Raw genomic sequence first — 13,783 nt, 5'->3', positions numbered from 1 at the left:
ATAGGGTTTCACAAATAGTTCTTTAGTTGATAGATGTAATACTGTTAAAGGTGTGCAGATTTTTTTTTAAGTTTATAGATTAAATTATCATTTTTATAAAAGGTTTTTTGAGATGGATAGTTGATGACTGGAATTTTTCTTTTTCATCTTTTTAAAAAGTTATGTGTTTAAAGAATCAAATCTATGGAAGTTATGATTTTAAAGAGTTAATTCTATGAAAAAGAGTATTTTCCTGCTTCCACTCCCATTTTTTAAAATTGATTTTAGTGAGAGAGGAAGGGGGAGAGAAATATCAATCAGTTGCCTCCTTTACATGCACCCAAACTGGGGATCAAACCCACAGCCTAACTATGTGCCCTGACCAGGGATCGGACCCACAATCTTTTAGTGTATGGGATGACATTCCAACCAACTGAGCCACCCAGCCAGGGCACCACTCCCATTTTTACTTCTTCAAAAGCAACCACTTTCCATTGAATTAAAAAAAATTATCTCCATATTTTTCTTTATTTTGTGAACTTCTTTTTATAAATTTTATTTTTATTTTTTAGAGAGAGGGGAAGGAAGGGAGAAAGAGAGGAAGAGAAACATTGATGTGTGGTTGCCTCTTGCATAACCCCTACCAGGAACCTGGCCTTCAACCCAGGCATATGGCCTGAGTGAGAATTGAACCAGCGACTCTTTGGTTCACAGGCTTGTGCTCAACCCATTGAGCCACACCAGCCAGGGCTATTTCCATATTTTTCAACAGCTTCTTCTTGATTTGTCAATTTTAGGTCATTTCTACTGATTGTCTATTATAGAGAATGAAAGCTTAGGTTTATTTCTCTGCCTCCTAACATACACCCATCCCTTTAACTTCTCAATCTAGGTATATGGTAATTTTGTTGAGTATGTAAATGCTAATCAGAGCTCAGTCATGTAGTAAATTGATTAACTTTCCTGAACAAATTGTTTTTGCTGGAATTAATCATTTGTTTTATTTATTTTGTTTGCTTATGTGCTTATGATTAATTTGACCTCAAACCAGCCATCATTTGTCTAAATCTCTTAAGATGCTCAGATAGCCCTGGCTGGTGTGGCTCGTGGATTGAGTGTCGGCCTGCAAACCAAAGGGTCACTGGTTCTATCTCAGTCAGAGCACATGCCTGGGTTGCAGGCCAGGTCCCCAGTTGGGGGCGTTTGAGAGGCAACGACACAGTGATGTTTCTTTCCCTCCCTTCCCCACTCTTTAAAAATAAATAAATAAATAAATAGAATATTTAAAAAAAAAGATGATCAGACATATATTTTCTCAATTTCAAAAGGAAAAAGTCTATTCTAGAGCCTTCTGGCTGAAGAACTGGTACTGTTCCTGGTACATACTTTTATTCTGGGGTCTTCTACTCACCATGTTGCTTTCTTGTTTTCTATAGCCTGTCTTTCCCTTTCTGGGTTTGATTCCTCATTTTAGTAGAGTTTTTTCTTCAGTAGTTTCTAGGAAAGGGTGCATGGGACATAATTCATTTACATCTTGCATATTTGAAAATGTATTTTCATGGTCCTTTGTAAGAACCCCGATTTTTCTCTCTGGAAGCTTATAGGATATTTTTGCCTCTTCTGTTCTGAAATTTCCTAAGGTATAGCTTTGGTGCAGGTCTGTTTTTCTCTGTATGCTGGGGACATTTCATTCTGGAAACTCATGCCCTTAACTCCTATGAAGTACTTGTGATTTTTTTTGTTTGTTAATTTCCCCCTCTATCACCCTTATCTCTGTTAACTCTTCATAGAATTCCTGTGGTTTCTGTTATAGACCTCTTAGAATGGTTCTTTGGTTCACTTAGGTTTTCTGTTTTTCATTTTTTGCCTTCTTGTACTTTTCCTCACCTTTATATTGCAACTCTAGAATTTTACATTTCTTCTATCATATTTTTAATTTCTAAGAATTTTCTTTTGTTCTACAGGATTCTGCTTTTGTTTGTGGTTGTAGCATCTTACATCCTTGAGGATATTGATAATTTTATGTTCTTATTGAATAATGGATTTCCTCCAAAATTTTTTTGCTTTGTCTCAGTCTTTATCATGTTAGAGAGATTTCTCAGCTGTCTGGTAGTTCTTAGTTGTATTTTTTTTACAGTGTATTATACTAGAAACCCAAAATTGTTCCTAGAAAATGCTTCCTGACTCTTCTGGTTTTATTATCATCATCATCATCATCATCTTTCTTGGAGTGGGATAGCTATTTTAAACCTGAAATTGGGAAGGGTATTTTTATCTTGATAATTTTCACCCCTGTGTTTAAAACAGGAGGGTTTTATATTCTGTGTGGCTTTCCTCCGAAAGTAATGAGCATTAACACATCTGCTGTAGTGAAATGTGAGGCAGAGGAGGTGCCAGCTGCTGAGAGTGAGGATTTAGGGGTTCCTGGGATCAGGGCACATTTTTCTCTCAGCCACCCCTTAAATGTTCTTTCATGTTGCAACACGTACTTTATCTTGTAAGCTAGTGCCAAAAGTAGTATTGGCAGATGAAACATAGGACTCCCAGTTACATTTCAGTTTCAGGTCAACAAATCATCTTTTAGTGTAAGTGTGTTCTAAATATTGCATGGGACCTACTGGTACTAAAAATTATTGTTTTTCTGAAACTCACATTTAACTGGAAGTACAATAGTTCCCCCTTATGTGGGGGGAGATACGTTCCAAGACCCTCAGTGGACCTTCAGTGGATGCCTGAAACTGCGAATAGTACCAAACCCTATATGTACTGTGTACATATACATATGTATGTATAGGAAAGTTATATGTATGATAAAGTTTAATCTATAAATTAGGCACAGTAAGAAAATAACCACAATAACTAATAAAATAAAACAACTACAACAATGTGTTGTAATAAAACTTTCATGAATGTGGTCTCTACCTCTCAACACTTGATCTTAGCCAAAAGGCTGAGAGGCGATTCACTCAAAATATCTGAGTGTAGTGCACGTACAGTGTGGACATGCAGAACAAAGGGGTGATTCACGTCCCAGAACGGAAAGAGCGGGACAGTGTAAGATTTCATCAAGCTACTCAGAAGTGTGTACAATCGAAAACTTACTGTTTATTTCTGGAATTTTCCACTTAATATTTTCAGATTGTAGTTGACCACAGGTAACTGAAACCATGGAATGTGAAATTGTGGATATGGAGGGACTACTGTACTGTATTTTTTTAATTTAAGTTTTTATTTTGAGATAATTGTAAATTCACGTGCAGTTTTAAGAAGTAATGCAGGGCTTTCCTGTGCCCTTTACTCAATTTCCCTCAATGGTAATATCTTGCAAACTGCCCTGCAGTGTCACAACCAGGATATTGGCATTAATGTAGTCAAGATATAGAACAATTCCATCATCACAGTTTTTAATCCTGTTGATCTTTTATAGCCATACCTGCTTCTCCTCTGCTACCATACTAAACCCATTAATCTATTCTCCATTTCTAAATTTTGTCATATCAAGAATGTTCTATAAGTAGAATTGTACATTACATAACCATTAGAGAGATTGGCTTCTTTTCACTCAGCATAATTCTCTTGAGATTCAACCAAGTTACTTCCTGATCAGCAGGTTTGTTTTTTATTTGCCAAGTAGTAGTCTATGATATCAATGTACTACAGTTTTAACTATTCCATACCTGTTGAAGGACATCTGGGTTGTTTCCAGTTTGAACTTCTTATAAATAAAGCTGCTATGTACATTCATGTACAGGTTTTTGTGTGGACATAGTTTTTATTTGGGGGGACAAATGCCCAGGACTGCGATTCTGGGTCATACTGTAGTTGCATGTTTAATTTTTTAGGAAACTACCAAACTTTTCTAAAATGGCGGCTGTACCATTTTACATTCCCACCAGCAATGTATGAGTTTCTCTGCATCTTTGCCAGTATTTGGTGTCACAATTTTTAAAAAATATGTTTTATTGATTATTATAGTTGTCCCACTTTTTTCTCCCCTTTATTCCCCTCTGCCCTGCACTCCTGCTTCCACCAGGATTCCCCCACCTGAGTTCGTGTCCATGGGTTGTACGTATAAGTTCTTTGGCTTCTCCATTTCCTATACTATTCTCAACCTTCCCGTCTATTTTGTACCTACCATTTATGCTTCCTATTCCCTGTACCTTTTCCTCCATTTCCGCCTCCCCCTTCCCACTGATAACCCTCCATGTGATCTCCATTTCTGTGATTGAGTTCCTGTTTTAGTTGTTTGCTTAGTTTGTTTTTGTTTTTAGGTTCAGTTAATAGTTGTGAGTTTGTTGTCATTTTACTGTTCATATTTTTTATCGTCATCTTTTTCTTATGTAAGTCCCTTTAACATTTCATATAATAAGGGCTTGGTGATGCACTCCTTTAACTTGACCTTATCTGGGAAGCACTTTATCTGCCCTTCCATTCTAAATGGTGGCTTTGCTGGATAGAGTAATCTTGGATATAGGTCCTTGCCTTTAAACGTGGAATACTTCTACTTCTTTCCAGCCCCTTCTTGCCTGCGAGGTTTCTTTTGAGAAATCAACTGATAGTCCTATGGCTACTCCTTTGTAGGTAACTGTCTCCTTTTCTCTCACTGCTTTTAAGATTCTGTCCTTATCTTTAATCTTGGATAATGTACTTACGATGTGCCTTGGTGTGTGCTTCCTTGGGTTCAACTCCTTTGGGACTCTGATCTTCCTGGACTTTGTGGAAGTCTGTTTCCTTTACCAAATTGGAGAAATTCTCCTTCATCATTTTTTCAAGTAAGTTTTCAATTTCTTGGCCTTCCTTTTCTCCTTCTGGCACCCCTATGATTTGGATGTTGAAATGTTTAAAGTTGTCCCAGAGGTTCCTAAGCCTCCTCATTTTTTTGAATTCTTGTTTCTTCATTCTGTTCTGATTGACTGTTTATTTTTTTCCCTTGTGGTCCAAACCATTGAGTCCCAGTTTCCTTCCTATCACTATCGGTTCCCTGTACATTGTCCTGTATTTCACTTTTCATAGCCTTCACTTTTTCCTCTGTTTTGCAACCATACTCAACCATTTCTGTGAGCATCCTGATTACCAGTGTTTTGAACTATGCATCTGATAGGTTGGCTATCTCTTTATTGCTTAATTGTATTTTTTTTCTGGAGCTTTGATTTGTTCTTTCATTTGGGCCATATTTTTTTTGTCTCTGCCTGACTTTTATGTAGTGATGAGAAGAGCCTTAGGTATTTGCCAGGGTGGGGAACCCACATCGCTGCGTTGTGGCGCTGTCTGTGGGGAAGGGGTCTGAGAGGGAACAGTGCCGCTTGCTCAGCTCTCTGCTGCCTTTTACTCCCCCTGCTACCCACAAGCAAATTGGGCCCTTCTGGTGCTGATTCCTGTGTGAGTGGGTCTGTGTATGTTCTAGGACTGTGGGTCTCCAAGGAACTCTCCTGTGAGGCTGGGAGTTTCTCCTGCTGCCTCAGCCCTCACAGGTGTTTTCAGTCAAAGGTTTTGAGGCTTTATTTCCAACCCTCCCGCCCCCCCCCCCGCACTGGAACCCTGGGTTGCATGGTCTGTCTTGTTCCCCAGTTGTTCCTCCCAGCTTAATCTGCATGCAAATGTGGGACTGCCCACTCCACCTCTACCAGCTGCTGCCCTTCCCACCCCGGGCCTCCAGCCGTGAGTCCTCTCCGACCAGCAGCCTGTCTGTGCCCCTTCTACCGGTCTGGATGAATGTTTCTTATTTAACTCCTTGGTTGTCAGACTTCCATAGAGTTTGATTTTCTGTCAGTTCTGCTTGTTTTTTGTTTTTAAATTTGTTCTTTTGGTTGTGTGAGGAGGAACAGTGTATCTATCTATGCCTCCATCTTGGTTGGAAGTCTCTGTTATTAGCACTTTAAGTTAGTTTAAGTCCATATACTATATTCAGATTTTCTTAGTTTTTACCTAACATCTTTTTCCTCTTTCAGGATTCTGTATCTCCTTAGGAGTCCCTTGCCTGTGACAGTTTCTCAGACTTTTCTTATTTTTGATGATTCTGACAGTCCTAAAGAGTACTGGTTAGATTGTTTGTAGAATGCCCCTCAACTGGGATTTGTCTGTTTTTCTCATGATTATACTGGGGCTGTGGGTGTTTATACCACAGAGGTAAGTGCCTTTCTCATCATATAACAAATGTGTATACTATCAGTGTAACTGATACTATTGATGCTAACCTCAGTTACCTGGCTGAGGTAGTGTTTGTCAGGTTTCTCTACTATAAAGTTGCTTTTCTTCCCCCTTTTCAATACTGTGCTCTTTGGAAGATAGTCACAGTACTCAATTCTGCACGTAAGGAGAGGAATAATTATCCTCCACCTCCTTGAGAGCGTTTATCTACATAAATTATTTGAAGTTTTCCTGAAAGGGAGATTTGTCTATTCTCTCCCATTTGTTGTATTTATTTGTGTTTTTTAAAATATTATCTATTTATTTTTAGAGGGAGAGAAACGTCTATGCGTGAGAGAATCATCGATCAGCTGCTGACTGCCTCTTGGATGTGCCCCAACTAGGGATGGCCAGCAACCCAGACGTGCCCTGACCTTTCACTTTGCAGACTGATGCCCAACCAACTTAGCCACAGTGGTTGGGACTATTTGTTTAATCAATCATACCAATATGGATTCATTTATTTTATACTTTGTGTTATGATCTGATACTACCTCATTTTATCACTCAAATTGTCTTTCTTTGGCCATTGGGAGCTCTTTGAGTTGTGTCCTTTTGACATACCTCTTCATTGTGTGGCTTTTTTTTTCTTCTCCGTGAGTCCTTTTTTTATGGCACGACGAGATTCTTCAGGCTCATCTTGTATATTTCCTGTTCTTGTCCTAGAATCAGTTATTTCTTCAAGAAGCCTTGGTTCCTCTTATTGAAGGGTATTGGAACCAAATTTGGGGTCTATTGTTTGTTTTAATTGCTGAATTTTAAGAATTCTTTGTTTTCTAGATACTAGTCATTTGCTGGATATGTGGTTTATAAATATTTTATCCCAGTTTATAGTTTGTCTTTTCATCTTAAAATTTTTTTTCTATTGATTTTGTTAGAGAAGAAACATCGATTCGTTGTTCCACTCATGCATGCATCCATTGGTTGATTTTTGTATGTGCCCTGAGCAGGGATCAAATCCACTACCTTGGCTTATTGGGAAGATGCTCTAATCAACTGAGTTACCTGTGCGGGGCTTGTTTTTTCATCATCTTAACAGGTTGTTTCACAGAGCAAATGTTTTCATTGATGAAATCCTATTTATCAATTTTCCTGTTTTAAGGATTGGACTTTGGTGTCAGGTCTTTAAAAACTCCTTGCTTACACCCAGTTCCTCAAGATTTGTTCCTGTTTTTTTCCCTAACAGTGTTACATTTTACATTTGCATTGCTACATTAACATTTGCTTAGTCTGACCACCGTAGCCAAGAGGACTTGGCTTGATGGAAACCTCTGTGAGCTAGAGAGCCACCTTGCTGCACAGCTTAAACTGAAGATATCAGGTTGTCAGCTTTCAAAACAAAAAGCCCTCAGTGAAGTAAGACAGGGAAATCATAAGGCAAGTATAAATCTCTTTCCTTAAAAACAAACAAACTAAGATTATTCAAGTTGAAGAAGGCAGGAACTATTCAGTTGTGGCTGTAAGTTAGTAAAATATATTCTCATGAAAGGCTGTGGACTTATAAAGACCACCAACTTTGTGCTGGAAGAGAATATCACCCTGGAGGTCTCTAAGTTTCCTTCTAGTTCCAACAGCTGAAATTGCTGTATAGCTGAGGTCTTCTGTGTTCCTGACTTAAGCACCTTGCCTCACAGTAGCAGCTGTATATTCTTTTTAAATATATTTTTTAGATTTTTATTTATTTATTTTTAGAGAGAGAGGAAGGGAAGGGAGGGAGGAAGAGAGGGAGAGAAACATCAATGCGTGGTTGCTTCTCACATGCCCTGTACTGGTGACCTGGTCCGCAACCCAGGCATGTGCCCTGACTGGGAATTGAACCAGCAACCCTTTAGTTCACAGGCCCGTGCTCAATCCACTGAGCTACACCAGCCAGGGCCAGCAGCTATATATATTCTTGATCAAAATGTAGATTCATGGCCTCTCTCATTAACTATAAAGAATCTTTGTTGGATCTGAAAATCTACATTTTAAGGAATCTGCTTAGCATACTGTAGCATTCATTAGGGTTTAAGGATCACTGTCACAGTCCAAGGCCCTGGTCTCACTATTTTATAGTCAGAGCATCAGAGAAAGGTTTTTTCAACTCTAGATGCCAAGGCATCCACCAGGGATTGAGGACTTTAACATCCAAAAACTGTATTCTTGTACCACCTTAATGTCTTGATAGATACTCAACACATACTTTATGAATATTGAAATATGGTTTATTCTGGAGAGAAATGAGAATTCAATATTGATGCCTAAAATTATTCCAACTTTGGGTACAACATCCATTTGACCCTCAGACTCTTGCTTTTGCTCTTTAGGGAACTTACTGGCCATTAGCATGAACTTTTGCACTGGAACATGGAGTCAGCAAACTGCCACCAAAGACTAAATTTAACCCGCTGCCTGTTTTTGTAAGTAAAGTTTTAATGGGACACGGCCATGCTCATTGATTTACATATTGTCTCTGGCTGCTTTTGGCTACAATAGGGGAACTGATTAGTTATGATGGAAACCTTATGGCCCACAGAGGCTTAAATACTTATTTGGCCCTTTATAATAAAAACATTTCCTGGCTCCTGCACTAGGGAATTGAAAGAGAAAAGGTAGAGTTTATTTCAGATTTTCCCTTTTAAGTCTTTGCTGGTATATTTGATATACAGTGGCAAACAATAGCCAGTGAAACTAAGTGGTGTTTTTTGAGAGCGACCATGAGACATTTTCTCTGACACTACCTACTGGGCCTTCTTGGGAACCTGAAATTTATACTGCGTAAGGCAGTTTCTCAAATTGTAGATCTCATACTATCTGCATCTAAATCATCTGGAGTGCTTGTTCAAATGCAGATTCCTGAATCCCACCACAGACCTACTGAAAGAATTTCTGGAGGTATGGCTGGACTTTTGATTCCTCTTTTGTAACTAACTGTTAATGCCTCTGGTCCCTGTCTGTTATATCATACAATGAAATTTACTTGTTTACCTGCTTGTCTCTCCTGTGACATCCTTCAGGGTAAGGATGGTATTATTCATTACTTTTGTATTCCAAGCCCCAGAGTGGACACAATTAATTGCTATAGTTCTCAATGGTTCTTCTGTGGTCTTTGGGGTGGAGGAGGGCTTGTCTTAGAAATCTTTTCAGAGATCACAAACATAAAACTATTTCCTTAATAATGCCAAGACATGATTTGCCCTTTTTGCTGTGTTGACTGTTGATGCAAAAGCAATGGTTGGTAAAACTGCTGGCACCTTAGCAAGAATTAAGGCAGGGGAAACAAATTGTGCTATCTCAGTCCTTGTCCTCTACCATGCATTCATAATAAAAAAAAATAGTGCCAGTTTCACTTCAGAGTATTCTTCATGAAGCAGCAAAATTTAATTTTATAACTCTTAACCCCTGAGTTCACACTTTCTCATACTCTATGTGACAAAACAGTGTGCATAAAACAATTCCACATACTGAAGTATGCTGGTCTCTTGAGGAAAAAGCACTTGACTGGTTATTTGAATTGATTACTGAACCAGCTACTCTTTTTTTTTTTCCCATGGAACATACTCACTTGAAAGTACAATAACAACTCATGGCAATTCAGAGTTAGCTATTTGGCAGAACTTTTCTTGAATATATGGGAAAGGGGAAAAATTCCCTTTTCCTTCCTCTGGTTCTTCTGGCTAGCCTAATTGTATCAAATGAGAGACTGATTGACCAGAGAAAAATCAAATTTAATTTTGTATTACAGGAACCCCACATACGTGAGAGATTTAGATAGAAAGGGAAAATGGGTATATAAAACATTCTGATCTAGGTAGGGATGAGGTTAAGGCTCATTGAGGCGTCAAAAGATCGTTGCGGGGAGAGCACACATTCAATATACTAAGCCATATACTAAGTAGGTCCAAAAAGGTTATCTCTGGTAATCTCTTATTATGGGTGAGGCTCCTTATTCAAATTCTTCAAGACAGTTAAGGCAGGTGGGGGAAGAAGTTTCTCTTGAGCCCACAGGACCTCAGTTGCCTTTAGTTCAAAATAACACACAAAGCACTGAGGCACATCTTGAGGTGACTCTTCTGAACCCCACAAAAACAAAGTTAGTTGTCGCTTCAAGGAAAACAATTGAGTATTTGTTGCCAATGGTAAAATTTGACCTTTTCAAGAAAAAAATAGAATTTTGGAAAATTTTGCTGTGCTGTGAGCTTCACAGCTTTCCCATACTTAGCGACTTTAATGAAGCCCTGGCTGGTGTAGCTTCAGTGGCTTGAGCGCAGGCTGCGAACCAGGCATTGCAGGTTCGATTCCCATTCGGCACATGCCTAGGTTGCAGGCCATGGCCCCCAGCAACTGCACATTGATGTTTCTTTCTCTCTCTCTCTCTCCCCTTCCCTTCCCTCTCTAAAAATAAATAAAATCTTTAAAAAAAAGACTTCAATGAGATCCATGGTAATTTTTTAAAAATGTATAATAAGTGTGTGGCTTAGTGGATTGAGCGGTGGCCTGGGAATTGAAAGCTCTCAGGAAATAATTCGGTCAGGGCCTGTGCTTGGGTTGTAGGCCAGGTCAGTTGGGGGCCTGTAAGAGGCTTCCAGTCCCTGTACCGTATTTTGCCAAGTATCATGCGCACTTTTTTTATCCAAAGTTTTGAGGAAAAAAGGATTTGCTAATGCAATACTAAAACATGGGTGTGCATTATACACAGCAAAATATGGGGTATCTATCTCTCACACATCAATGTTTCCCTCTCTAAAAGTAAGTAAAGAAAATCTTTAAAAAATAAAATAAAAATGTATAATTAAATGTATTAACATTTGGAAGACTGCATAGCTCAAGTGAACTGAAATTTTCTGAAAGACCAACACTAAGGTGATGTCATAAATCATTTATAAGTAAAAGATCCATTCAGAGTGCCAGATAGACCAATGGATTTTAATGTATCAGAGTACAAAAAGTTTATTGATGTATTTTCAGATTCCATATTGCACCTAAATTTTAAGAAGCTACAATTTAATTTTATTTTAAAAAATTTTTAATTACTTTATTGTTGGTTAGTTACAGATGTCTGCATTTTCTCCCCACCACTCCCCTCCACCCCAGCCAAACCCAACTTCCCTCCCTTGCTTCCACCCTCCCCCTTGGTTTTGTCCCTGTGTCCTTTATAGCAGTTCCTGAAAACCCTTCTCCCCACTGTCCCCTCCCCCTTCCCTTCTGGCTATTGTTAGATTGTTCTTCATTTCAATGTCTCTGGGTATATTTTGTTTGCTTTTTCTTTTGTTGATTATGTTCCAGTTAAAGGTGAGATCATATGGTATTTATCCCTCACCACCTGGCTTACTTCACTTAGCAGAATGCTGTCCAGGTCCATCCTTGCTGTTGCAAAGGGTAGGAGCTCCTTCTTTCTCTCTACTGTGTAGAATTCCATTGTGTAAATGTACCATAGTTTTTTGATCCACTCATTTACTGATAGGCACTCAGGTTGCTTCCAGCACTTGGCTATTGTAAACTGTGCTGCTATGAACATCGGGGTGCATAGGTTCTTTTGGATTGGTGTTTCAGTAGCCTTAGGGTATAATCCCAGCAGTAGAATTGTTGGGTCGGAGGGCAGTTCCATTTTTAGTTTTCTGAGGAAATGCCATACTGTTTTCCACAGTGGCTGTACCAGTCTGCATTCCCACCAACAGTGCACTAGGGTTCCCTTTTTTCTGCATCCTTTCCAACATTTGTTTTTTGACATTTGTTTTTGATGGCCATTCTGACCAGTGTGAGGTGGTATGTTACTGTGGTTTTAATTTACATCTTTCTGATGGCTAGTGATGCTGAGCATCTTTTCATATGTCACTGGGCCCTCTGTATATCCTCCTTGGAGATGTGTCTGTTCAAGTCTTTTGCCTATTTTTTAATTGTGTTTTTTGTCTTCCTGGAGTGGAGTCCTACAATTTAATTTTAGTTTATTAAAAAGAATATCCACAATTACCTGAAAAGGCTATGAAAATACTGTAAGGTTTTCCTAGACCCCGCCAAGGAAATAAACAGCCAATTAGCCATGGAAACAGGCAGATGAGCTTTATTTTGGAAGTTTGTGCTCCCGGGCGACGTTTTCCCCGCCCGGAGAAGGGGCTAAGAAAAGACCTCGCGGGAGAAGGGAAAGGCTGGGAGTTTTATATGGCTGGACTTTGCACAGGAGCCAAGGATGGGTTCTTGGTGAACAAAGAAGCAACTTAGCATTGGTGGCTCCTGGTCTGATGTCAGTCACCTCTTCTGGGTCAGAGTTCAGTTGCCATATTACTTACAGTCCAAACGGTGGCCATATTTGTAGTCCAAAATGCTAATTGTAACTAGATTCCCATTTGTCCTACCCTGCCCATCCTGACAAAAACTCCTTCCTTCTCCAATTGCATAGTTGGGTGAGGCTGTCTTCATATACTTCACAACTAAAACTGCAACAGATTAAATGCAGAAGCAAATTTGAGAATCCCATGGTTTTCTATTAAGCCAGACATTAAAGAAATTTACAAAAATGAGAAATAATGTCATTATTTTCTCTGATTTTTATAGTTACTTTTACTTTAAATTTTTTTATTTATTCACTTATTCTTAGAAGGGACAGGAGGGAGAAATGGAGGAATAGAAACATCCATGTGTGAAACATCGACCAATTACTGCTCACACCAATGCACATGTGCTGACTGGGGACTGCCCCAAATCCAGGCGTGTGCTCTGACGGGAATCAAACCTATGACCTTTCGGTTTGCAGGATGACAACCAACCAACTGAGCTACACTGGTTAGGGCTGGAAAAGTTACTTTTTATAAAGATATTTACACAAAATGGGTGTTTACTGTTACTTTAAAGTGAATTAATACATTTTAAATTTCTCAGTTTTAATTTCTAGTACAGTAAATAGTGATAGATACTAGCCATACAAACATTACTCTTTAGGGCCCTGAGACAAAAATAATTGAGAACAGTCAGTATGGAAGATACAGTGGAATTTAGGGACAGAGGACCTAAATTGAAATTACAGTTCTGCCACCTAGAGATAGAGAACTAAAATTCAAGTTCTAGTTGTTACTTAGCTGACTCTGGTTTTAGTTGTTTAGGTGTAGGCTGTGAAGACAGACTATAATTTTTGCTCCCTTTGCTGGTAGTATGACTTTGGGTGAGTCATTTTACCTCTGCAAATAGGGATCAATATAGTACCTGCTTCATCAGGTTGCAGTGAGGACTAAATGGGATTATACTTGCATATAATCCCATATGCAGGTTACAGTGAGGACTAAATGGGATTATGCTTACTTTACACCTGTACCTACAGACATAGTACAAGCTAAGTGATAGTTACTATTATTACTTGATAATATTAGCTAATCATCTGACAAGATCCAAGAGAATGGGGCACAGTCCTGGCTTTCTTCAACCTCTCAGCAGAGAATGTAAGTTATTTAGGTGTTATAAACTTGAGAAGGTATAAATAAATTTGTCAGTATTTATGTGTGGCTGTTAACCTGTAGGAGAATTAATGTTATAAAAGTTCCCTCTTTCGGTTTCCCTTTTTCTCGGTTCCCTTTTTCTGAAGAAATAACGAAACTGAAAAACATTCCCCAAACCCTTGCCCTATAGTCTAGTTAGAAAATAGGCAGGT

This window comes from Phyllostomus hastatus, unplaced genomic scaffold (assembly GCF_019186645.2).
Source record: "Phyllostomus hastatus isolate PE091 unplaced genomic scaffold, TTU_PhHast_1.1 phas_scaffold_46, whole genome shotgun sequence".
NCBI classification, from domain to species: domain Eukaryota; kingdom Metazoa; phylum Chordata; class Mammalia; order Chiroptera; family Phyllostomidae; genus Phyllostomus; species Phyllostomus hastatus.
This window is presented reverse-complemented; position numbering follows the sequence as displayed.